Genomic DNA, 8418 nt, shown 5'->3' with positions numbered 1-8418 from the left:
CAGGACATGTGTGCAGTGGCTGGGCTGCAGAGCCCCCATGGGCCTTGGGGAGCACGACTTGCATGCAGTTTTGTACACAATGTTCCTTCATCGTGGCTGCCCAAAATTCCCAACAATGATACTGACCATCAGCTTCTATCACCTCTGACTAGTGCTGGAGCCCAAGACATGAAATATATTCCCTGAGACTGGCCTGTGACACAAAAGCTAATCCCAGCCTCAGCAGCACCAACACCCTTGTCTCTCAGGCATCTGCCCAGCAGCAAGCCAGATGATGTGTTATTTTCCCAAGGTGCAATATAAATTTGGCTTATCAATAAATCAAAAGAGCCATATTATTTTATATTTTTATATTTTATTTTAGATTTAATTGGTAGTTTCACCCATAAAAAGAAATAAATTGCTTTGTGCTTTATTACTCATAAAAGGCATCACTTTTTTGGTCTGAAGACCAATCTTTTATTTAAAAACTGAATTCAAAGGCTGACAACATGTGAAGTGTCCCTCCTGTGTGGAGCCTGCACACCCCTCTGATGGGACTAGTTTGTCTTTAAAACTCTGACACACTCTATTCTCTTCAGCTCTACATGAAAGGGTCCTTCAGGAGGTCTCTCTTGCCTGCTGAGCCTGAACCCTTTATTTCCCAGAGGGAGTTTTTTGCCAAGCCCAATCTGAAGAGATGAGGTCTGGAGCCAATCACTCAAACTGAGCATTGAGCTCAGTCTTCCTTCTGATACACAAGTAGGGACCACAAATGCCCCTACAAAGCAAAGATGCTGAACACAAGGGTGTGTATCAAAACAAAACTTCTGCAGGGAAAGCAACAGCTCAAAAAATAATTTGAAGCTAAACCTCCCTGATACATGAAACCGGGGTGTTGAGGATTTGCCATGTGCCCCACAGGAGATTGAGGAGGGTCTGCAGGCAGTGGTGCCCATAGGGTGCTGACTCCTTTGGGATGCATCTTTATGCCAAGGGATGTGAGCTTTTCCCCACAGGTGTGCTCATCCAGGGAGATTGTCCCCAGAGCAGGACAGCATCAGCACGGTCTGCAGACAGAACGCTGAGCAGAGGGGCCTGCAGACAAAATAACCCTGGGGGGGCATCACCACATACCATACACAGGATAAGCAGGTGTGTGTGAACACAAATCAACCAAGCAGGTGCTGGCCAAGCTCTGCTCTCCTCCACCACTGCCCTCTTTCCCACCATCATCTGCTGGGCAGTACCCAGCAGTGCTGTTGGCTTCCATTGCCTTGGGAGCAGTGTGTGCTTTGCCTTGTCTCACTGTGTCCCAAAACCTCCTAGGAAATCCTGCAGCTGGATGAAACACTATGCCCACTGTGGAATTAATTAATCCAGGGATGACAACACTGGTTTATAGAGATTTCTCAAAACACTCCTGTGTGTAGCTCCTCATCCCCAAGGGCTCTCTCACATCAGCCACATACCTGCACTTATGTTTGCAAGCAGTGTTTAAAAAACATAAAAGCCTATCTGCAGGCAGGATGTTTTTGTAACACTCTGAAAAAGGGGCTGTAGCTTTTAAAACAATGGAAATATAGAGCTCTGAAAGTAATTTGTAGCCTTGTTTTCCGTTACTGCAGCAGCTAAGCAATGTTGGTAAAGAGCTTTTTCCATGCTTCTATTGCTGTTTTTTGTTACTCCCACACACTTCAAACTTTTGGTCTTCTGCTGCAAATTGTTCACTTTGCACATATAAGAGATGGATGGGTGGCTAGACTAGACAACTCAATAATTATGTTTCATCTTATATTTTATGAAATTTCTATAAAGATCTGCATGGCAGTCATCCTCAGTGTGACTTCCTAGGGGCTGAGCAGAAGCTGGAACCTGCTGTGGCTGACAAATGACTCTCTTGGTCATATGTACTTGGAAAGAGCTTTGGAAGGTGGTTCCTGCCTCTTTCTACCACTTAGCACTGTTTGCCAATTACAGCAGCTGAGTATTAGAAATTTAGTTTCAGTGTTCTCAGATATATGTGGTCATTTCCAGTAGTGCCTCCAGAGAGCTTACAATCTGTGGGCGTCATTTTTAGGAAAGGGGCCCTCAAAAGCATTCAGAGAAGAAGGACTGGTCTGTCTCTCTTGGCAAATGAGGATGAGTTGCCTGGTATCCCTTTACAGGCTTTCACTCCCTTTGGGTGCTGGCAGCACACCGAAACCCATGCTCTTAACAGTTCTAAGGAGTCAGATCCCACCTCAGGCCATGAAAGCCAAAAACTGTTAACAATAGAAATGCCTGAATTACAGTGATTTCTGAAAATATGTGACTCTGTAATAAAGGGCTGGGCTCCTGACTCATGAGAAGCTATTTGGTTTACAGAAACAGCTCACTCCTGAGGCAGGCTGATCTGCCATGTGTTAAACAAGCATTTCTTGATAGGCTGCTTCCCACAGCCACAGCTGTGTCCTCCACTTCCTCCCCAGCTCCCCTGCATCAACATCAATGTGCTGTTCTGGGCTGGAGCAGCCTCAGATGGGGCTGGGATGGATGGCTGAGCCAGGCCGTGAGGATCAGGCTGGGAAATGTCACCCACCATGAGTAATGCTGCTGCTGCTGCCTCTGGGATGTATCAGGAAGAGTGTTGTACTGCAGGAAGGTGAGCTGCCCTGTAATTATTTCCTGTGAGCTGTGGCACAGCTTGCCTGCCCTTCTGGGCATGGATGGATAATTATGGGCCCACACTGGAGGAATAAGCAACCTCGTGCATGTGACTTGGACAATGTCACCACTGTGGAGCTGGTGATTCTCAGGCACAGGGAAGTGGCACTCACATTTCTGTGGGTCTGCCTGGCTGGCCCCACTTGAAAGGAGCACCAAACACTTCCTGGAAGGTAGATGGATGAATAAGAATTGTTTTGAGTACAGATCAACTCCACCTTGAGGGTGTGCTGTCTGTCATTTCAAGAACCAGCTTAGCTCCATTTCCCAAGGGGAAGGAGGGACTTCTGGCACACAGTGTGTTACTGCAGCTGCTGGTGGGGTAGTTCCAGTACTCCTGGTAGAGAGGATTTCTTGGTGTGTCTCTTTCACTGCAAGTCAGCTGGTGCTGTAAATGCAATGTGGAGTTGCTGGTGGCATGCTGGTATGTGGGTGCTGCATGTTACTGGGACATGGAGAATCAGCAGGGTAACACCACTGTGGTTTCAGCTGAAGCAGGTCCCTGCCCAGTGAAGACAAGGTGAATTTTGGCTTCTACAAAGACCAAGTCCCATGTTTGGGGATGTTAAGGAAGTGAGTCCACTAATGAGCCTAACTTGCAAGTGCTGCTTTGAAATTGTCTTTACTAATCAATGGAATAGGAAATCCTCCTGTTTCATATCTGCTGCAGTCCCAGGGAGTCTGCAGAGTCAGTTCTGACCTGGCATGAGGAGGAGGATGAAGGAGTGCATTTGCTACAGCATCCATGTCTGATCCAGCCCTTGTCAGTCTCACAGGTTGTCTTGAACCCACTCCCACAGTGACCTCAAAGACAACATCTCAACACATACAAGTCAAACACAGTGTGGATTCTTTGGTTCCTTAAGCATCCCTGGCTGTCAAGGTCTTCCTGATGCCCATGAAGCTGAGAAGCTCCTCAAATGTAAAAGCAGAATGGAATCTGGCAGATGTCCTCCATTGCTTTCAGTCAGGTGTAACTGCCCCCCCCTTATTCACAGTGCAGAGCCAGGCACCTCTCCACTCTGAGTCCACTGAGTTCACAGAGCCCAGTGAATTGTCTGGGGAGTCCACAGAGATGGATTTGAAGATACTCCATATGACCTGAAACTCAAAAAAAAGCCCCTAAAAAAAGTCCCCAAAAAACACCCCCCAAAACCTGACCAAACAAAAAACCCAACCCTAAACCTCCAAAACCCCAAAATCTAACTCCCAGGGCTGGAAATACTGCTATCTTCTTTGCCCTTTCAAGCACAATTCCTGAATTAACCATTCCTTCAAGGTTTCTCTTGGTCTCTTTTGAGCAAGAATACATCAAGTTCAGCAAGTACAGATCAATTCAGTGTGGTCAACATATTTTCATACCTACCAGGTTTTGACAGTGTTTGAAGCGTTGATTTACAGGTATCAGGCAGAATCTATCAACACCCCAATCACCTTCTTGAGTGGGGTATAAGGATATCACTTGAAGCTGAGTCTGGACCAACCCTCAGAAGAAGTCCAGGTGTTTTTTAACTGAGAGTGCAATTGCATACAGAGCACTGTAGCCACACACTGCACTCAGGCAAGCATGTGCTCAAATGGATAATAATGATCATTTCCTCCTCTTCTCATTTCCATATGGAACAGAAGTAATTAGCCATGTAACTGTGCCCCTAGGTCCAGCCAAGTATTGCTGCAAGGCTTGGAGCAGACCCAGGTATCAGGCTCCAGCTCAGCCTCCTGCTCCTTGGAGTGGCATTGCCTTCTAGTATGAACCTGTGGAATTAACTCCTGGGATGGTATTTCTGGATTGCCAACGCACTGTTTATGTAAACGAGACATCCTTTGATATTCTCTTGGTTTTATCAACATATTTAACACTCTTTAACCTTCATAGGAAAAAATACTCATGTTATATTATATCAATAACTGCTTTTTATATCTTTCCTCAAGGAATTCTTTCTCCACTTGAAACTCATAATGGAGCAGTTGAATTCCTTCAATTCAAATTTAGATGATTCATCAAATATTTTGCACTGACTCCTCAAGCTGCTGCTCAGACACACTGATGCTTAGTCAACTTTTTAAAAAAGAGTTGTCTTTTCCTTGTTTCCCTAGTGCTGTCCTAACATGTCTTCCTAATAAATAACATTCCTGCATTATCCTGGGCTTTCTCCCACTCCTGCTCTCCCACTGGCACACAGTGGTGGGGATCTGAGAGGCAGGACCATATTTTGTTACACCCAAGTGAATAAATGTCCTTCTTCCAAACAAGGTCTGCTCTAAACAGGTCAGGTGGAAGAAAAGGAAGGGGGTACCCTTCCCTTTAGCAGCAAACTGGTTAATCAATTCCTGACCTGCTCATGGCATTATTCACTCTAGCTGTGCATGTTTGAATGTAATTAAAGCAGTGACAGGTCTTTCCCCAGCATACTTCAGGGCACCATGCTACCCAGCATCATTGCTAAAGATGCTTTGTCCCATGTGCACACGGGATCTTGACTAAAACATCCTGCAGCACCATGCCATGGAGAGCAGAAGCCCATCAGTGGAATGTCAGTGGTGCTAATTCACATGAGGGCCTGGCTTTGCCACCCCTGCCATTGCTCCTGCACTGGTGGGGCAGTGCAGACTGCTTGGACTTGCAGCAGCTGCTTGCCATCCTGCATGTTTGGAGGAGTGATGCTGTGGGAGAGCTTCTCACTCCCTCCATCAAGCCAGTCCCTCTTCCCAAAGGTAGTATCTGAAAGCTGCTGCAATGTTTAAAGGGAACAGCCTGCTGAAAAATCAAATTTTTTTTCTCTCTGTCACCACCAGAGTAATTTCTAGGACTCTTTACCACCTTTCAGTAACAAAACGAGGAAGACTGCAGCAGTTTTCAGGCCCTAAAGCTGCTCTGAAAATCCCCTTGCTTCAGCTTTTGTTTTCAGCCAACATTACTGTATTCCTACTGTTCCCATTTAGTGCAAATAGCTCAGCTAACTGAGCACCCAGAAGAGATGTAAATTGTTGAGTAGCTGAAAATGGTCATTATTTGTGCTTTCAGAGGTATGAACAAGGTAAGTGGTATTAGCCAGCCATGTACAACACCCCGGGTACAAACCCGCATCTGTGAGCAAGTGCCAAGAGCCACTGGTGCCTGTGGAGTTCAGTGTGTAATGTATCTACTGGCTCTTGTTCTTCCATTGTAAGTATCTTGTCCACCCAAGTGCAAACAAAAAGTTATTTGCTACAAAATCTGCATTCTATGTTGTTAGTCAATAGTCTGACATCTGCTTCTGTCCAGGAGAGTCCTCTACAAATGAAACACAGTTTTGCTGCAGGAGTAGAAATTAATGTACTAGTTGTCTCAGTTTGAAAAGACAGGTGTCTGCTAAGGAAGACAGGAGTCTCCCTTGAAATGGAAAATGTAAACCCCCTCCCTCCAAATTATGATAATTTTGAAATTAAGGCGGTCTCAGGCAAAGATGTAGGAATAGGAATTACAGTTCTTTACTAGGAAAATTAAAATAAAAATGCAGTAGTACAAAAAAAACCAACCAACCAACCAACCAACCAACCAACCAAAAAAACTTACTGAGAGAGTCAGAATATAACCTGACACCCTGTTGGTCAGGATGTTGGTAGCAGTCTGATTAAATGGTGGCTGCAGTCCTCCTGGAGTGACAAATGTGGTTCTGTTGAAGCAGGAATCCTGCAGAATCAGGGTACAATTCTCCTCTGAAGGTCCAGTGGTAGTGCAGATGGGTCCAGTCTTCCTCTGGGAGTCCAGTGGAAAAGGCTGAAGGTGGTGTTCTAAATCTCAGGTTATATCCAGGTAGGAATGCTTGGCTCTTCCCCCTGGGCAGAGCATCCCACAATGTGAGATTACAGTGATTTTATCAGTCATGAAGTGGCACTCAATGGCCTGTTAACAAAAGATATCCCCCTGGAGGGAGGATGGTGGGGAAGACAGAGAGCACTGCCCTACCTGGCTTTAACAGATGGTGATAGTACACATACTTTCAGTTACATCTTGCATTGCAACCTAAGACACTAGTGCAATAGTGAAAAAGAGAGAGCTCTCTTTTAACAAGAACTCTCTCATTCCTTTCAACATCCATGTTCTCTTCTAAATAAAACAGTTTGCATGTGCCTTTTGTTTTCTCTTCTAAAAAGATGAAGGTAAGGCCTACCCACTTGTCAGAGATGTGTCCAGGTTATTTGAGCAGTAACAGAAGACCTTTACCTTTCCATCAGTGTCCTTCAGATAGTACTCTCCCCAAAGATGGTATTGGCAATTGATGCTGCTGCCCTGGAAGGTGACCCTGAGCATCCAGGAGGATGTGAATGAGAATTCCCTTTTGTGGCAGGTGTGCCGGACGTTTTGCAGCATCACTGAGTGCAGGAGGAGATTTGTCCATCAGCAGAAATCCTTGACAGTTATGCAAGAATGGTCAGAGCTGTGTGAGGTGTCACATTTTCCTGGGAGAGGTGATTATTTCATACCTCCTTTCATTCCAAATTTGGAACGTAATAGAAATATCAAAACTAAGCTTGAAGTCTTTTGTTTACATCCTGGTGTTTGGATGTTTTATGGGATTCATATAAAATCAAAAAGTATTAGAAGCACTTGATAATATTGTCAAAGCTTCAGTGAAATCAGTGATTATGTGAAACATTTCCACTCTTGTCTGTTCTGCTAGGAAGAAAAAAAATTGTCAGCTTGAATAAGAAATTAATTACCAATTAAATTTATACTACTCATCAACATCAGCTGTACACTCCAGGCAATGTCTTCCTTTGGCAGCCAGGTACCACCACCAGCCTCCCATCATTTCTGTGACAGCTTTTCTCACACAGATGGAACAAGGCTCTTGTGATGACAAGAAAACCCCAATCCTATTTTGCCTTCCTTTTCATTCTTCCCTGTTTAAAGGGGGATGAGCAGTTCTTGTTTGCACTGAGGATCTCCTTGGCAAGGTGCAGCAACAGCAGTGGCCCAGAAGAATGAGCTGTGAGCTTACAGGTCCTACCTCATGGCACTAAGCATGGTGAAACAGGAGGTGCCAGCCTTACTTTCTTCTGTAAATCTATCCTAGGGTCTCAGAGGTTTTATCTACAGTATCCTCAGAGCAGAGGTAAATAAGGCTGGTGGCTAAAATCCAAGGGCTTCTGTTATCTTGTTTCTGCAGTGGTTTAGGGCTCCTTACAGGGATGTGAACATCTACCTGGAAATACATCCTGATGTGCCACTCTACAAGAGTTGTTTAACCACTTAAGTACCATGAAATAAGAAGTTCCTCAATTTTGAAACAAATTTGTCTTTTCTACTATATGTTTTCTCTTTTCAATTGCTGGTTTTCAATGTGGAGAACACCTGGAGATTACCCAAGACTTGTTGAATCAATTTTCAGCCTCTGTGAGTAATTATAAAATTAAATAGTTTAAGAAGAAAAGATGGAAAAATTCTTTTTTGAGAGGAAAAATGAATTAGCCTTGGAGCTTGGTGTCCTCTCCCAAGAAACTTGTGGACTGTGTCTTACAATGTGGGAACAGCAATTTGATTGTATTATAAAACAGACTGGAAAAATGCACAAATCAGACTGACAGGCACTTCCAGTCAACAGTGATTACAAAAACTCCAGCTCACAGCATGAGCCCTCTCTAATCACATCCAGGGGGTTCTATTTTTGAAAGGGATCAAAGACCTGACAAAAACATTCTCACCATCTCCATTTTAGAAGAATTCTGAATCACTCCATATGCCACGGT

This window comes from Geospiza fortis, unplaced genomic scaffold (assembly GCF_000277835.1).
Source record: "Geospiza fortis unplaced genomic scaffold, GeoFor_1.0 scaffold200, whole genome shotgun sequence".
NCBI classification, from domain to species: Eukaryota; Metazoa; Chordata; class Aves; order Passeriformes; family Thraupidae; genus Geospiza; species Geospiza fortis.
Note: the sequence above shows the minus strand (reverse complement) of the source record.